Source organism: Lepidochelys kempii, chromosome 6, assembly GCF_965140265.1.
Source record: "Lepidochelys kempii isolate rLepKem1 chromosome 6, rLepKem1.hap2, whole genome shotgun sequence".
NCBI classification, from domain to species: Eukaryota; Metazoa; Chordata; order Testudines; family Cheloniidae; genus Lepidochelys; species Lepidochelys kempii.
Window position 1 is genome coordinate 90,743,268 of NC_133261.1, and position 18,522 is coordinate 90,761,789.

The 18,522-nt window shown below is 50.2% G+C and overlaps 1 protein-coding gene across 2 annotated transcripts in view; it reads right to left on the minus strand.

Moving 5' to 3' along the window:
* Window positions 1-18,522, minus strand: part of SYNDIG1L (synapse differentiation inducing 1 like) — a 100,833-nt gene that overhangs the window by 51,659 nt on the left and 30,652 nt on the right. The gene's annotated exons all lie outside the window — the stretch shown is intronic.

Genomic DNA, 18,522 nt, shown 5'->3' on the forward strand with positions numbered 1-18,522 from the left:
AGGAGATGCTGAGGTCCTGGACAAGCATTTGGGTTGTTTGCACAGAGAGAAAGCCTCATCTTAGAGATGCTCTGGAGAAAGGAGTGTCAGGATTTGGACACACCCTGGATGGATGGGGCAAGAGACAGGGAGGAACTGAAGCTGACCCCCACATTGCTGGCCTGGATTACAGAGAGGATGGTGGTGCTCTATCCATAGTGACAAAGAAAGAAGGGAAGGGAAAGGGGTTAGGCAGAAAGACATGGAGCCCAGTTTTGCCCCATTAAGCTGAGGTGACCATGAGGCAACCAGAGGATGTCAGAAAGGAGGGTGAGACAGGGGATTAAGGTAAATCTGTGATTCATGAGTGTAAAGAAGATTGGTAAAGTTGTGTGAGCAGATGAGATTGCTCAGAAAGAGTATGGAGGGAGCCCCACAGAGAGTGGGAGAGGGAGAAAGAAGACACAACTATATTTCCATAGCCTACGACATTCCCAGCTTCTCTCATTCCTGGGATAGTCCATGTTCCCCTTGTCTGTCAAGTTTGCCAGTTAAGTCCTGATCCTGCAAGTTGTTCAGTAAGTGCAGACCAGTGGCCTTCTCCAGAGCCCCACTTATTTCCTACCTGCATGGTGCAACTTGCAGGACTGGGGCCTTATCCTGTACATTCTTTAGGGCAGGGACTGGTCTTATGTGAGAAGCACCTGGCATACTGATAGGTGCCTGTACACGACTCACCACCTCAGAGCACTCCCTCATAGCAAGACCCAGCATTGCAGCACTCTGCCTCAGTTTCCCCTCAACCATCTTCAGCTTACTCCAGATGTTGCAGTGACTGGCTGCAGTGACTTGGCCCTCCAGCTGAACTATTACCAAAAGTCCATCCTCTCAAGGGAATCCAAATCTAAACCAAACAAAACATGAACTCTGTTCCAGGCCAGTCCCAAAGTGGGCCCAGACCCTCCTTCCTAAGGGGTCTGTCTTCTCTCCTCCAACTTCAAGCACCATCCTCCCACTCACTCCCAGGCTCTTTTCCGTCTCTCCCCTCAGCTTGTCTGGGGCTCCTTTAGGTTATTCCCTGCTCTGTTCCAAGTAACCATTCCAAGGCCCTTCTGCTTGGAGCCTTCCGCAGGCCTCTGCCCGTCTTTTGCTCTCCTATGGCTCCTCACTGCTGGGCTTCCTTCCTCTTAAGATTGTAGCTCTGCAGATGAGGGCTTTGGAGGTGGAAGGCAGTTGCCCATGACAACCCTCTAGGCTGGGTCTGAGAAGGACCTGTGCCATTTCAGGGCATTGCCCTTCACCCCTGCATCTTCTTGGAGGTGGGGCAGGAGTCAGTACTTAATTTGTAATGAAAGGGGTGCTGGGCTAAAGCAATTTTTTTACTTTCATAACTGCCACAGCCAGCTCAGAGGTGCCGGGGCTATGAGCTGCCAAGGATAGAGATGCAGAGTATTTAGTGATCAATGGTATTAAGCAGTGAGAGGCTAATTTAATAGGGCTGACAAGCCCAAGACATCCTACCCCTTAAAGGGGAAGGCCAGCCTGTCACAGAGCCATGAAATAATAAAGGAGGACAACACCTGATCTCAGTGCTCAGACTCCATTACTATGTAGGGACCCCACTATCAGAAGTTAGACTGTGCATTTGCTGTGGAAATCTCTGGCGGTCAGAAGTTTCTCCCCACAGAAATGTGTCTTTTCCTCTCTCCCAGTGCCTAAAAGATGCCTTCAAACATCTTTGTCCAACCTGTGTTTTTAATTTCAACACTGTCTATTTTTTACTTCTTTATCATCCCCCTTTCCATGTCCAGCCTATTTTTGCCCCTCTTCCCATAGCCAATCCCCTTTATTTAGGTCACTGGGGGGTTCTGTGACGATGATTTGTGTCCAGGCACACTGATGGGGGGGCAAAGGGGACAATTGCCCAGGGGCCCTGGTGATTTAAAAGGGCCCAGAGGCCCCTGGCCATCGCTGCCAACAGCGCAGCGGGGCTAAGTCAGGCTTCCTGCCCGCCCTCACTCCACGCCGCTCTCAGAAGCAGCCGGCCCATCCCTGCAGCCCCTGGGGAGGGGATCTCTGTGCACTGCCCCTGCCCTGAATGTCGACTCTGCAGCTCCCATTGGCCGGGAACTGAGGCCAATGGGAGCTGTGGGGAGCAGTGCCTGTGTGCAGCAATGCGTGGAGACCCCCTGGACTCCCCGCCTAGGAGCCACTGATAGAAGGGTGTGCCAGTTGCTTTTGGGAGCTGCCTGAGGTAAGCGCCGACCCCCTGATCCCCTCCTGCACCCCAAGCCCCTGCTCCAGCCTACAGTCTGCACTCCCTCCCAGAGCCCGACCCCGTACCGCCTCCTGCACCCAAACTCTCTCCCAGAGCCTGCACCCCGCACCCAAACTCCCTCCCAGAAGCCAACCCCGCACCCAAACTTCCTCCCAGACCTTGCACCCCTCACTCCCTCCCACACCCCAACCCTTTGCCCCTGCTTGGTGAAAGTCAGTGAGGGTGGGAGAGAGGGAGCGACTGAGGGAGGGGGATGGAGTGAATACAGGGCTGGGGCCTCGGAGAAGGGGCGTGGTCTCAGGGAAGGGGCAAGGAAGGGGCGGGGCAAGGGTCTTCAGGTTTGCGCGATTAGACAGTTGGCAACCCTACCAGGCGGGCATGTGGAAGCCCTGGCCATTCTAGAAGAGCACGCCCAGCAGCTGGGCACCAGCCAGCGCAGGTGTGGTACAGCTCAGATGTCAGGTGGACCGTGTCCGCGCGGGTGCAGCTTGTGTGTGCATGGGGGCCCACTGACTGTTCTGCCCTGAGGCCCGGAATTGCTGTTGGCGGGTCCTGTTTGTGGCAGCTTATGTTTACACCTGTTGCAGGGCTGTAACCCCCCCCAAATGTCTTAACAATATCGGGTGAAATCTTGGCTCCACTGAAACCGATGACAAAATTCCTGTTAGCTGCACTAGGGGCAGGATTTCACTGCAAATGAATGTTACCTTTGAATTAATGATACCAAAATGGATATTCATTAATATTCTGTTTGATCTTGGCTCACAGGGGAGCAAGTTCTCAAATGTGGGAAAGGTTTCACAGGATACCCGTGGGACAGGCCGCGCTCAGGAAAAATGCCTCCATTTCAGCTGCTGAGGCATGTTGTCAATTTTAGTCCAAATCTAAAACACCCCCAGCTGAGCAGAATTGGCTGGTGCAGCAACCCAGTGCTGGGGGAATCCCAGCTCTGCTCCCTAGAGCCTGATCCTGCACCCACTGAAGTCAATGGCAAAGCTCCCATCGACTTCACAGGCGTAGGATCAATGCCCTAGAGCTATGGGGCTGGTATTCAACAGACCAAACCAACTCCTCTGTATTCTGTGTTCCCATGGACCCAGTGTCCCATGCAAGCATTAGGATCCATGGCGTAAGCTCCATTTGCTAAGGGGCAAGCTCCAGACTCCAAGCCATAGGGAGAGATGCACTTAGCATAAGTTTTCCATTTACTCCCAACACCTACAATGAAGAGGAGGAGGAGGAAGCACTAATATCCATGTCCTTTGGAATAACAGGACTGCGGGGGTGGTCATTGCTCAGGGTGGGCAGTAGAGACATTTGCACCCAGGAAGCACAGTGTCAGTTTCAGCGTATGCATACATAGCAATTAAAAACCGCGCGGCTGGCTCCTGCCAGCTGACTCGAGCTCCCAGGGCTCAGGCTGTGGGGCTCTTTAATTCCAGTTTAGACATCCAGGCTTCAGCTGGGCCTGGGCTCTAGGACCGTGCAAGTGGGGAGAGTCCCAGAGCTCGGGCTGCTGCCCAAGCCAGAACGTCTACATGGCAATTAAACAGCCCCACAACCCGAGCCCATGAGCCCGAGTCAGATGCCATGGGCCAGCCGTGGGTTTTTAATTGCAGTGTAGACATGCCCTGAGTGGGATCATTGTCAAACCCTCCAGCAGGTGATGAACGAATTAGCTTCATGTTTCAATGAGAAATTTAAGATCTTTCTTCTCCTACCAACTGTCCCAACAAGGTATCCCGGGCAATGTAGCTAAATCTATTATTTTGTATTGATTGTGTTTAGAACAGGCTGCCTGAGGCAGCATGAGCTCAGGATGGGAACTTTTCCTGTGTGTATATCAATTGAAATTAATAAATAAAATAACAACCTCCTGGGCTTCCGTTTCTGCTAATGAGGAAGGGTCTTAGCAGGCCCTGAGTCATGGCTGCACCCCCCTGCCGTGCCATTTCATCCCAAGCTCTCTACAAACTGGGAACGGAAAGGTTTGCTACACCCGCTGTTGCAAGGTCCCCATGGCAACTGGCCACTGAATGGAAGCTACTTGCAATTCTGCACAAAGCTGCAGCTTCAATCAGACATCAGCTTTCCTTCTCCAGTTTTATGGCCTCTTGTCTCATGCTTCGCCTCACTTAAAATTAAATTTATGAGCAGAACTGTGAACTTTACCACATCGCTAATTTTACTGCTGCCCTTGTCTAACCATTTTGTGCTGTTCATTACCAAGAGACTAAAAGGAAGAGGGATGAGGCTGGAGAAACAGATGCCGGAACTCCTGAGAGGCCTCCAACTGCAAGGGTTTGGTGAGAGTAACCACACAATCCTGCCATAGGAGGAGGGAGACTGGGCAAGATGCCCCAGCAGAAGCCAGTAAGCCACACACAGCAATATGAACAATCTATCTAGGTACCTGCCGGGTCACCATTACTGTCGTATCTGATACCTGCCAAGCATTTAAAAACAGAAATAACCTTTTTCTTTATTCCTCCTCAGCCCATTCAAGAAATAGCTGGTTGGTTCACGGGGTTTTGGGTTGTTTATTGTTTGTGTGAGGGAATGAGTGGAAATGTTGGGTGCTTTGTGTGCAGAAGTTATCGAGGGAAAGCTAAGCTAAGGGGCTGAGTTCTACTTTGTATTCTGAACGCGGCCAGGTCCTTGCTCAGTCTTATCTCTTGTGGTAGTTGGTTCCATAGTTTGGACCCAAATCCTGTGAGCCTATCCCATTGGTTGCCCATTTCATTGTTCTGGTGGGACGGAGCTGTCACTGGAGGTCCTGATCCCAGAGGGAGAGGCGATCAATCTCTCAGGGAGTTAAGGCTAGTTCCATCAGGGGGTTAACTAGCAGGACAGAGACTTCAAACTGGACTAAATCGGATGCCAGTGCAGGCTGCAGCCTGGGACGATGTGCTCTTGGGGACCTACCTACACAGATAGGCTGCTGCATTTGGTACCAGCTAGGGCTATGCCAGGGTCTCTTGGTTCATTTGTGGATCTCATGAGTTGCAGTAACTGAGCCTAGTGATCACAAATGCATGGATCCCCATGGCCAGGTCTGTGTCTGAAAGGATGCAGTACAGGCTGCTGGCCTGTCTCCTCAGCCCAGGAAGGACTCACTGCCATGCCCAGAGATTTCAGATCCTTGCCTCAGGGCTTAGTTTTATTCTTTAAATGTAAAGCTTAGGCACAACATCAAAACAATGCAGTTCTTCCGCCTCCCCCACTCATGGGCTATGACACCCAGAGGCTTTTTCCATGGCCTCTCTCAGCACTGAAAGTACCCACCATTCCCTTGCCTGCAATCCCCCTGCTTCAGGACCTGAGGCAGGCACCCATCTCCCTCCTGCAGGACCCTTACACGGAGCTCTCTTGAGCCCTTTCTAGAGAATGCCTGATGGCTTTCCCAGGCGATCTGATTATGAATATGGGTGGCTAGCCTCAGTCCCTCAGCCCTCAAAGGAGCAGGCCCCCCTGTTACAGCTTCCAATAGCTGGGAGGAGTGCCAAAGGACTCAAGGCTGCAGACTGACTCCCCAGTGTCTCTCTAAAAACTACACTGTAGTTCAAACAGGCATTATCTGGGGGAAGTCCTATGGCCTGTGTTATACAGGGGGCAGGGTGGAGGTGTCTCAGACCAGATGATCATAGTGGTCCCTTTTGGCTTTGGAATCTATGAAATCTGAGCACAGATGCCTTTGATGTGATACAGGAGGCAAGTTCTTCAAAGCTCTTCCCTCTTCAGACCAGCATCACCTCAGTCTAGCCTGGGCTCAGCCTTAGCCAACCACTCTTATCCAGGTGCTGGTTTCCGGCAGGCACAGAGAGCTGGGAGACAGTGCTGTTTGCAATGGATGTAAAGGAGAGGTGGAGCGGGGCGTTGTCTGCATCATGCTGGCTCTTCAGCCCATGTTGTCTGACCAGCTCCCGCAATGGCTACATTTAGATATTGAGTAATACAAGAGATTGGATTGAGTCTTGCGTAGCTCTGGAGAGGACAGCTTTGAAGGCGGAGGGCAGTTGTCCATGACGACCCTCTAGGCTGGCTCTGAGAAGGACCTGAGCCACTCCAGGGCATTGCCATTCACCCCTGAAGCTTCTTGGAGGTGGGGCAGGAGTATTTGGTGATCACTGGTATCAGATGATGCTGAGGTGTCCAGCAGGATGAATGTGGTGCGCGTATCTGTTCTAGAGCCAGGAGGAGATCATCTACCAGAGCAACACCATGCCCTGACCTGAAGTCTGACTGGGAGGGATCCAGGATACTGGATAGGATACTGGCAGGTGGCATTGGAGCGGTTTTCTGGAGCTCGCCCATTAGCCTGCTTACGAAGGATGGTTAAAGACCAGCTGGGAGTTTGCAAGATCTCTCCCATCATCCTCACCTGACCTGAGTGCCTCTAATTTACGTGCTCCCACCTAGGCAACCTACCTCAGTCTGCAGCTGGGCTAAGAGCCCTGGTACTAGCACAGAGGGCTTCATAGAGGGCTCTAATATCCTGCAGCAGCACAGATTTTCTTAAAGGGATATTAGCATTAGCTAACAGCTCTACTACGCCAAAAGCAACTGTGAGGTAGCGAGCAAATCTTCTTCATTCACCAGCTCAGTCCTCTTTCTGCCCCCCCCTCCCCCCAGCAATACCCCATCACCATTTCCCCCTCCCCAGCCATGGTCTTCCCCACGCATTTCACCCCACTTCTACTCCATAGGAGCTCAGTTAGCAATCCTGCAAGGGACTGCAATCTCTGGCCCGGAGGGCCTCCAGTACTGTATCTCCTCCCCTCCCCACTTCCCCTATGTATGTTCCCCACGTTTGCTGGGGCTCCCCCACCCCCAGAAATGTCTCAAGGAGCACACCAACCACCAGGAGCAGCTCTACTAGCTGTGCTCCTCAGAGGGCTGTAGCTACCCGCTCCACTCCTGCTGTGACTGCTCCACCCTCAGACACAAGCTCTCCTCTCCCCTGGCTGGGACATCTGTAGGAGAATGGCAGGAGGGGGCTCAGATATCAGGGAGAGCCAGGCCAGCTCCTCAGACAGCTGGAACTACTGCGCACCCCCAGCTGCAGACCTCTTTCTATCCTAGGTATTTCAATGGGCCCCACCACTGTGGTATCTGAGCGCCTCACAATCTTTCTGTATCCTCACACCTGTGGTGAGGAAAGAAGTGGAATTATCCCCTTTACAGAGGGTGCCCAGAGACACAGAGACCTGCCCAGGGACACATACACAGTCTGTCGCAGAACAGGGAATTGAACTCTGGTCACCACACTCCCAGTTTAGTGCCCTAGCCACTTCCCGCTCCTCCAAGGGAGTGAAACAACCAGCTCTTCTCTCTCTGCAGCAGTCTGAGTAGGGATGGGAACTGTGCTTTCACAGTGCCTCAGCTCCCAGCTCCCCTGTCCTCCTGGCCCCTCCGTGGCCCGGTTAGGTTGGGAGCGGGGGATCTAATAGCCTGTTGCAGGATGAGCAGAGCTGGGAGCTGCATGCCCACAGTCAGAGGAGACGAGACAATTTCAAATTCAAGCTGCAATCTCTCCTGCCGGGGGCAGGGAGAGAAGGGCCTATATATCCCTAGAGCCTATATATTTCTATATATCCCTATGGATCTGAGAAGGTGGCTCAGGGAAGCCCTAAACCCCTTTCTCCAGCCCTGTGCTGGTTCCTGATTGGGGAAGGAGCTCTGGACTCCTCTTTTCTCTCCCACTCACCCTTCTGTGGCAGGTCCTGTGGAGAAGGAGAGCTTTCAGGGGCTCACCCCACAATGCCTCCTGACTGGGGGAAGGGGCTAGGGGTTTCCTTTTCACCCTTCCTAATTTCTGCTGTTCCTGGAAGAGAAGCCCCTAATCCTGCTCCGCTGTGGTGCTGCTCTTTGTCACTGAGCATGGGGAAGAGGCTCTGAGACTCCTCCCCCACCTCAGGACCAGCAGCTGCTAGAGGGAGACTTGGATAAGCCCAGCAGAGAGGAGTGAAGGCCTCCACCTTCCCCGAGTTAGTGCTCTGCTCTGTCGCAGCTGTTGGCTCCCATGGAGCGATGGCCCCTGTGAAGCTGGTCCCTTGGTATCATTGAGAAGTAGAGTTTCTGGCAGTCCCTTTTGTCTAAGGCAGGGTTGGGCAAACTATGGCCCATGGGCCGGATCCAGCCCCTCAGGCCTTTGGATCTGGCCCGCGGGATGCCCCCCCCCCCCCCGTCGCTCTCAGAAGCGGCCAGCAGCACGTCCCTGGGGCCCTTGTGGGGGGGACACAGAGGGCTCCGTGCCTTGCCTTTGCCTCCAAGCACCACTCCCCCTAGCTCCCATTGGCCAGGAACAGGGAACTGTGGCCAATGGGAGCTTCGGGGGAGGTACCTGGAGGCATGGCAAGGACAGCAGGTAGAGCTCTGTGACCTTCCCTCCCTTCTCCCTCCCTTAGGGGCCGCGAAGGGACGTGGTTCCACGGTGCTGCGTGGGGCTAGGGCAGGTGGCCCCGGTGCATGCCGCTGCCACCCCAGAGCCTGAACCCCTCCTGCACCCTGCCCCTCAATTCCCTGCCCTAAGCCTCCTGCCCCGGCCCTGCATACAATTTCCCCACCCAGATGTGGCCCTCGGCCCAAAAAGTTTGCCTACCCCTGGTCTAAGGGATCCCTGAACATCCTTCACTGTGAGAGCTTTCTGATGAGCCCTTACAAGGACATTTGATTTGGTGAACTGAACTCTCTGGTTTGGGAAAGAAGTCCTTGCATGTTAATCTCAGATAAGGATTTGGGCCCGTCTCCTCCTGCTCAGGCATCCGGCCAGCTGGCTGCTCTCCTCCGTACCTTCCTTGAAGCCACTCACTGTGTCACATTCTCCCTGCAGCCCAAACGTTCTGTTATGCTGTTTTGTGCTGGCCTCATCTCCTGTTCCTTTCTCTGTTGGCTCATGGCTGCAGCAGGAGCAGGGCCAGGTCTGCTGGCTGCGTTGCTGAGCAGAGGATCACAACATCCTATTTCACTCTTCAGTTCTTGCCCAACACGTTCCAGGACAGCTGGAGGGCCCCAGAGCACTCAACGCTCACATGTATCTCCCTCCTCTGCTTGCATTCATGCCCCCATTGATGCTCTGTGGGGCACAGAGTGGGGACGTAACAACATAATAGAGAGAGCCACTGTCAGAGCCCCAATGGGAATCCAGAAGTCCTGCCTCTGAGATCTGTGCTTTAACCACAGAACCATCCTTCCTCCACAGCACTTGCCTTCAGCCTTGTGCTTCACAGGGCACCAGTGGCATGTAATGCACACACCTGGGTGTGACTTATTGCTGTGTTGCCAGGAAGCTTACAACAGAGATCCTTTCCACAAGAGAGGAGCCACCTAGAAGTACACTGAAACCCATACTGAAACAATCACCTGTCCTGTGAAGAAACCCACCCCCCTAAAATATTCCCCAGAGTTTTTAGTTACCTGTCTTCAGACACAGCGCCTTCTGTCAGCAACCAGCCAGCTGGCCGTGAAATCGATTGCTTGCAGCACTGATGCTGTCAATGGGGATAAAAAGGCTGCAGATTTGCTGAAAGCAGAAAATGACTCAGAGGGTGAAAACATGAAAACCAAATGGAAAAATCTGTAGGCGACTTTTGCAAAGGGTCATTCCAAGTTGTGATGGGAGCGCTGCAGCTATTACAGGTGCACGTGCTGGGATCAAGTAACACAATTCAAGACACTTGTCTAAAAAGTTCATAGAATTGGCTCAAATGTGAAACCAAACCCCAAATATTAGACTCCAACCCCTTGATAGGAACTAAACAAGTGCTGTCCTGCACTGCAGTTTGTAGTGCACTTTAATTTCAGTGCTGGCATTTTAGCTTCTCCACCTGTATTTGAAAACTCTATGAACCTGGGTGCGCTGTTTATTAAGGTTTTATAAACAATAAAAGATTTTACATAAATATTATTCAGTATTTAGCCAGGCTTTGGTTTCAGTTGATTTCTCCACCTACATCAGAAGGCCTGCACTGCCACTTCTGCTAAACAAATGATTTTTGTCAGTCCCTTGAGTTTCTCTACATCTGTAAAAACTTAAATCTCACTATGTTGGACTAATCTTGAATTCCCAGACATAATGTGTTGCCCTTCCATGCATCCCCACAACAGTTTCCACCACATGGAGTTAACACAACAGAGATCCAAAATCTCATGACACTGAAAGCTACCAACTAGCCCCAAACCCCTTCTGTTCTCTGATAGCATCTGCTTTTCATTGCTATGAAATAGTCAGGAGAAGTGCAGAGTTCCACTAGATTCTATTTTGTTACCTTCCCAGATCAATAATCCATCAATAATCCTGAATTGAGGTGGAACAGCGGGCGTCTGCCTGGTACAGCTAATTCAAAGAGAACAGCTCCCTCCTCTTCACCGGGTCCCTCTCAGGTCCCACATCTCTATCTACCTCTCCTTTTTTTCTCTGTAGATTCTAAAATCTATCACAATTCTTTCTTTTCCTCACACTCACTCTTGTTCGGTTAATCTGTGCCCTCATGTCTTCATTTACTCCTTTCTCTCCTGCTCTTCTCTGTCTCCAATGCCTCCCTTTCAGTTCCTCACCCTCAATTTATCTTTTGTTGTACCTTGTTTGTTTTCATTTGCAAACCATAATAAAGACAAAATACCCAGCACTTGGGAAGTACAGTAGAAGGAGTTGCTCTCCCCGCTCCCCACACTTTTACCAAATATATTTCATCTTCCCACCTCTCCCTTTTACAGAAGCCAGGACTGCATGTCAGGCATGCATTGGCAGGCTTAGCCTCACACCAGCAAAAGCACAAGGTGGGGAAAGATTGCAGACAAAGTAGATAACTGAGCAGGGCCTATTCCCCTTCTAGCCCACTTTCAAGAGAATTAATGACAAAGATGAACCAGGTTAATACTTAGCTCTCATCCAAGGATCTCAAAGCACTTTACAACAGTGGGCTAGTCTCATTATCCCTATTTCATAGGAAACTGAGGCAGGTCAATACACCTTTATATTTTTTCTATCGAGAGAGACAGACTTAGGATGTATGTCCAATATTTTAAGGTTGAATTGTATGGCCAAATAGTGTTAAGGGGGACTACCCAAAACCACACGGTACTCCAATACTAATCACGTGTGCCCCACAATAGAAATACTCCATCAACAGAACTGTTAAAGCTAGAGAATAGGGTCAACAACATCAAATTCTCATCTAAACCTGGAAATCTTTTGCCTCCAGACTATGATGTCAAAGAACAGGGATGTGACGTCGACTCACATTAAATGTGCATGGGGAACAGGAACTGGGACCTTCGTCACAGTCCACAGCATGCAAGAGCAATGTCTGAGAAGAATTAGTGATGTGGAAGCAGACGGTGACATCAGCTCATTCACTAATACCACTGCTGGAGAAGGCTCTGGCATGACAAGGGGCCTCTCATCATCATTCACAAATTCCAAAACAGAAACTCTTGAACTTTCAGCTGATTCATTCAGTAGGTGCTGCTAAATGCTGATCAACACAATCCCTGGCACTGTGAGACGATTTTCTGTTCCTGCAGCAGGTGAACACCACACTGATCCTGGCTTGGCAATAACCACAGCAAGAGCCCATTTAGAGGCAATTGCCTACTTACAAGCTAGTTCTGCACATCCTCATGTTAAATCACTACTTTTTACTTGTCTTTCCTGTTGATCTACCTGTGCCTGTTCTTTCAGCACCTGTGTCAGTCTGGGTGAGCTCAGTAAATCAAAACAGGCACCCAGCTGTCAACTAAGCATTAGCTATGCTAGAGGCTCCTTTGCAGTGGCATGAGCTGTTTTAATAAGATAATGAGAAATTAGCCAAGCATTTATTAATAGATGCTCTTCCTTCTGAGAAACACACTGCTTGCTTCATTGTTTGGACAAATCTTTCTGCTAAGCTGTTGCTAGCTGGTATGGTGCTCCTTTGATGTGACGCACACCATCCATCTTCATGCAAGTTTCAGACTCATGCAATATAAACTGAAGTCCATTGTCACTTATTAGCTGCTCTGGGAGAACGTGACTGCTGAACATTTATGCCTCCCACAGGCAGTACAGATTCAGATTCAGTAGTTGTAGAAAAGATTTCCTGAGCTGGTCCATGAAGCCGCTGCACTCTCTTCATTCACCACCACCTAGAGACTCACTTCTACAACACCTACGAGAAATTAGCCTACAAGGAGATTTATTTATGGTATATATAAAATAAATGGCTTTGACGCACCATTGCACTAGCTGTGCTGAGTTACTGCATTGTTTTATTGTTGTCTCCCCTGTTCTTCCCCTCCAACTCCTTTCTACTGCTTACATACTTTATTTCATTGTGTTATGTCTGAAATGAGACATAACACAGGTCTTCGGGGCTGGGATTGCATCTTCTTATTCCTATCATAAAACAACTTACCCACCTTGGGGCACTGTACAATAATATGTACATAATAAAAGTCACTATCACACAGGACTCTGGTTGCTCTGAGTAAAGCAATAGCTGCCAAAATCGTGTACCTTCAAAGGACCAGAAGAATGTACATGAAGACGCTGCCATGGATTTTTGGGCTACCACCATGGATACAGGAGCAATAGTCCTGACATATTGCTCATAGCATGACACAAGTTACCATCATTTTTCTTTTCATCAATGGTGCGATCCAACCCAGGCTATCACAATTACTTTAGGACAGAGGTTCTCAAACTGAGGGGCCATGTCCCCCTTTGCGGGGGGGGGGGGAAGAATGTATTCCCGGGAGGGGGCATGACAAGATTCAGGGGGGAAAAAAATCTCACTGCGCATATTCAGAGCTGGGCGGCAGGAGAATGGCAGCTGTTGGCTGGGTGCCCAGCTCTGAAGGCAGTGCCACCGCCAGCTGCACCAGAGAAGTAAGGGTGGAAACACCACACCAGGCCACCCTTACTTCTCTGTTGCTGCTGGCGGCACCGCTACCTCCAGAGCTGGGTGCCCGGTCAGCAGCCACCGCTCTCTGCTCTGCCTTAAGAACTGGGCAGCCGGAGAGCAGAGGCTGCTGGCTGCAGCTCATCCTAAAGGTAGTGAAATAAAAATGCAAAGATCCCATAACAGAGAGACAAGGTGAATGAGTTAATACCCACCTTGTCTAATATCCTGGGACCAACACAGCTACAGCAAGACTGCATAAAACCCCATTATAGACACTCAGACTAAACTGGGAGTTCCAGCCATCTGGAATGATAGGGTGGGAGCTGGTCTGATTTTCTTAGTGTCTGCTCATGTGGCCCAGGTCCAAAAATCAGAACAGCACAGGGTCTGCTATGTCTGTATCTTCTCACCTTACCAGCTTCGTCCTGATCTTTCCTTGAGCTACAAGACTGGAGGAAAAGATCCATTTTTACTGTTGCCAGATGAAATGATGTACCCACAGTAGTTCAAGTAATCCCTGAAAAAGAACGTACCTAACTCACATTTTCAGGAACACTGGCATCCACTGTGGCTTTGATGCCCATTGGTGTCAGCAACATAGACCAAATGCCCTCTGGAACAAAGTTGATGCCAACCCAATGTTTGTAACTATTGTTGGCAGCTCCTGGGGTGTTTCCTTCCCTATGCCCACCACAGATCAGTACTGGTAAATTTCTGCCCCACAGCTAAAAAGTAAAGGGATCTTCAATACAAGGGAGAGGCTATTGTTCTGCACATAGCACTGAATTTACAGTAACTATGGATTTACCCCAGCTTTGGTACTGTGACATTTTGGGATTCAACCCAGACCAGTAAAGGGCTGTGTCACCGCCTGCCCAGCCACTCTGGGCACCTTCAGTGCTATGCAGCCGTGGCTAACAGCCCTGACCCAACAGCAAGCCTACAAGCCTGCAGATCACACCTCGACTTCCACTGCCCAGTTACTGTTTGCAGAGTGAATCCAACACCCCCGTCCTGAATTTTTCCAAAATCGTCTGCCAATGTGACAATCTGCTGAGGTTCCCAGAGCTGTGAGTTACTGTGTTCCCCTCAGCCTCAGCAAGTGAGAGTTTTGCTACTGCTAAGCTATGTGACAGCTCCCTGACACACCAGCTTGTCTGCCTTGTCAGCAAACTCTTCAGGACCCTGCCATTCCAAATCTGGCCTTGCAGGTAACAATCAGTGAACTCATGCTCCCCAGAGACATCTCCCCACAGCATCCAGCCCTCTCCTAGAACAAGCACAGACATAATTAAGTTCATTGCTCCAGCAAAGAGACAATATGCTGCAGCTCATTATTTAACTGGGGTTTGACAATCTTATTTTAATCACAGCCCTGAATTGGTTTACAGTAAGAGTAAAACAAGTTTATTTAACAAAAGGACATAGGATGAAGTGACACCAAGCACGAGGAACAAAGATAGAAAGGATCACAGCAAACAAAAGCACAAATACACTTCCAAGTCTAAAATTCAACTTCAGCTAGTTACAATCCTTGCCTAAACAGGTTTCTCACCTAAACTCAGTTCCCAGAGACTTTGACCCCCTTGGCTGAAGGATACAACGTTCTGTGGTTCCAAGGGCTCTGGCTCCTTGAATCCTCCAAGTGATGGATAATAACTATGGGGTTCTCTCCCCCTTGCATTTTATAGCCCATTAAATCTTTGAAATGTATTCGTTGAAAAGTAAACCCAGACCAGCTTTTCTCTCCTGCTGGGGTGCAGACTCCATGCTGTCTTTCCAAACTTCATTGAACCTGCTACAAGGGGCAGGAAGGTTTCTGCTTGTTCTTCCCTTCCTGTTGACTTCCCATCCCCCTGCGGATTCATATGTAAATGAGGCTTCCATTGTTGTGATTCCAAAAAATAAACAGCTGCCTTCACTCCTGTCTGGGAGAAAATCTGTTTCTCCCAGTGCTTGGTCGCAGACTTTAAAGCAGTGGTTCTCAACCAGGGGTACATGTACCCCTGGGGGTACTCAGAGGTCTTCCAGAGGGTCCAATATCTCATCTAGTTTTACAACGGGCTACATAAAAAGCACTAGTGAAGTCAGTACAAGTTAAATTTCATACAGTGACTTGTTTATACTGCTCTATATACTATACACTGAAATGTAAGAACAATATTTATATTCCAATTGATTTATTTTATAATTATATGGTAAAAATGAGAAAGTCAGCAGTTTTTCAGTAAGTGTGCTGTGACACTTCTGTATTTTTATGTCTGATTTTGTAAGCAAGTAGTTTTTACGTGAGGTGAAACTTGGAGGTATGCAAGACAAATCAGACTCCTGAAGGTGGTACAGTAATCTGGAAAGGTTGAGAGCCATTGCTTTAAAGCATAATAACACTGAGTATCCATAATTCCTCATGTAGTGTTATCACGGTGAAATGTCTGTGTTATTAATCATGTGTGTCACAAGCGTTTGTAAAAGACTTTGCTTGATACACGTTTATATGACAGTAATATTGTATATGATCAGTTGATTCAATTGCTTAACATTTAAGGATAAGACCCCTGTCTTTATAGTTAGAAGGCTATCTCCCCCGCTCAGTAGGTTGATGGCTTTGTTTGCCTTGTCTGTAAATGTACCTTCTTTGCCTGCAGGGTGGTCGGACAAGCAAATACACATTCGTTTGTCTAAGGCCTGCTGTGCATATGTATTGCTTACCAAACACATTTTAAGAACCTAATTCTAGCATATATCCATAACTCTTTATACACACCGTGTACATACATCACGCAGGAATATTAATGATCATTGAGTTAGTAGTTTTCCAATGATATATTAATTTCCGCCTTTTCAGTATATATAATGACAACAGTGTGTGAGGTGCAGCGAGTATGTCAGGCCTCACAAGAGTTGCTGAAACAGAGTAATGAACCACCAATGGGCCTCTGTGTCACAGGTACCTTCTTCCTTTTTTTAGAAACTCAGGCAGAATCAGAGATGATCATTCATCATATGTGTCTATTAGCAAACTCATTCTGCCTCTTCAGGAAAGACACACCAGTCCCTCTGGTTGATCACACAACACTTCTCTTGCTGGAGCACTGGATTTATTATAGGCCATTTGACAAATCAAACCAAACAAAAAACATAAGCCCCATGACGGATGCTTGTATCGTGGGTCACAGACAACAATTATAATAAGGAACAAAAATAACTCAGCACACACAGCAGGAACATGCTTTCCCCAGCTATCTGCTCTAGTGTCCTTATTCAGAGACGCCTGGCTGGTCTCTGCACTTCCCCTTAAGCCCTGCTAGAGCAAGGTCAGTACTTACATAGCCCTAGTTGGCAAGATAACCAGGATATCTGCTAAACAAACCCCATGGATCCTGGATGAACCACTGTAGTAGAAGTAGAGATGCTGAAGGCTGGGGCTAGGTTAAGGTGGGTGTTGTCAGTAAAAAAGGATTCTACTCTGGATGCTGACGGGCCAATACACTCCATCACAGAGACAAGTAATGGCTTGACTAGATCCACTTTGACCTTTGGTCTGATGACTGCCCCCTTTAGTGATGCCTTTCATGTTCTCTACTGCAGGGGTTCTCAATCTTTTTCTCTCTGAGGCCCCCTCGTTATGCTATAAAAACTCCAGGGCCCAGAAGGGACAGGGAGGGACTCAGGGCTCTGGGTCAGGAGGGAGGGGCCTTGGGCATAGGTGTAGTTTGACTTCTATTTTGAGGGGGGGCAAGGGCCAGCGGGGCTCGGGCCAGCTCCTCACAGCGGGGTCCAGCGAGGTAGCACAACTTCCACTCCCTGACTCACCTCAGCAGGCCACCCAGTCTTTCTGGGTTGTGGGAGGATGCAACCAAAAAATATAACTTAAAGGGGAGACTCAGTTCAAAAAGTCTGAAAACCACTTAGGGTGCAGGAAGCACCAATCTAAGGACTGTGTGCAGGCAGGGGGATAGCTCACGGTGCAGGGAGGGGGTAGCTAGGGGCTGTGTGTGAGCAGGGGGTGTAGCTCAGGGTGCAGGGAGAGGGTAGCTAGGGACTGTGTGCCAGGAGGGCTCCCTCTGCGGTGGCTGCTCCCTGTGGGCTCTGCCAGTCCCAGAGCTGGGTCCCCCGATCCGGGCAGCTCTTACTGGCTGCATGAGCAACCAAAGGGAGTTGGGAGCTGAGGAGCAGCCGCAGCCCCAGGCACTAACAGCAGACGGGCAAATGCCTTGGCTGCCTGCTCCATGGCACCCCCAGCCAGAGGAGCAACTGCCCTGCACTGCCTGGCTCTGGCTTCTGACCTATGACCTGGCCAAAATGCTGGGTCTGAGGGGGACTAAGGGAGAGGAGGAGCGCTGGAGCTGTCCCTGGACTGCCCCACTCTGGGTAAGACACTGCAGTCTGGAGGTGCAACACCTTTGTGCCCTCCCAAACTCTGCCCATGGGCTCAGGGCTTCTGCCCACGGAGAGCACCAGGGCTCAGGGCTTCAGCCCCCCATTGCTCCCAGCTTCAGCGCGGGAGGTGCCCTGGTGAGGGGGGGTACCAGGGATGCCCCGCTGCTCCCAGCTTCAGCAGGAGGTGGGAGTGCCGGGGCTACCGGCTTCAACCCTGCGCCGCTCCCAGCTTCAGTCTGCAGGGGGGCACTGAGGCTCCCAGCTTCTGCTGGCTTCAGACGGGGTGTGGGGTGCCAGGGGTCCCTTGTTGCTCCTGGTTTTAGCCCGGGGGGGGACACCAGGGCTCCGGGCTTCAGCCCGATGCCACCCTTGGCTTCTGCCCCGTGCCGCTGCCAGCTTCAGGTAAGGAAGGAGGGCGCCAGGGCTCCCGGCTTCAGCCCTACTGCTCCCAGCTTCAGCGGGTGAGGGGGAGAAAGGCGCCGGGGCTTCCAGCTTCTGTCCCATGCCACTTTTCGCTTCAGCTCCATGCCGCGCTGCTACTGACTTCCCCAGCTGAGAACTGCTGCTCTACCTAATAAGAGCATGGGATCAGTTAGGCTTGTTTGTGTTTTCCAACATGTGAATTTCTGACTATTTCTGCCAGATCTTTACCAACTACAGTTGACCCAGCAGGGATGGATAATCACCCTTCCCCAGAAAAAGTAGCCATCTAGCCATTTGTCCATGGACACCTGTGTGTTCATTGACCACCCCATACATATCTGCCGCACAGCTTTCGCAGAGGAAGGCGGTGCCTTTTGCTAAGATATGTGACATCATGATATCATGATGATACCATGTCTCCTGTATCCACTTCCCTTTAAAGCAGTTATCCTCACCCAGAACCCTTGGGAAGATCCTGAGACAGAGAGCACAGGTAAAGCCATTTCTTCATCTCTCTTGCTCATTCTTCCCAGCTCTGTGGCAGGGACCACAGGCCCCTTTTCTTGACATGGCCTCATT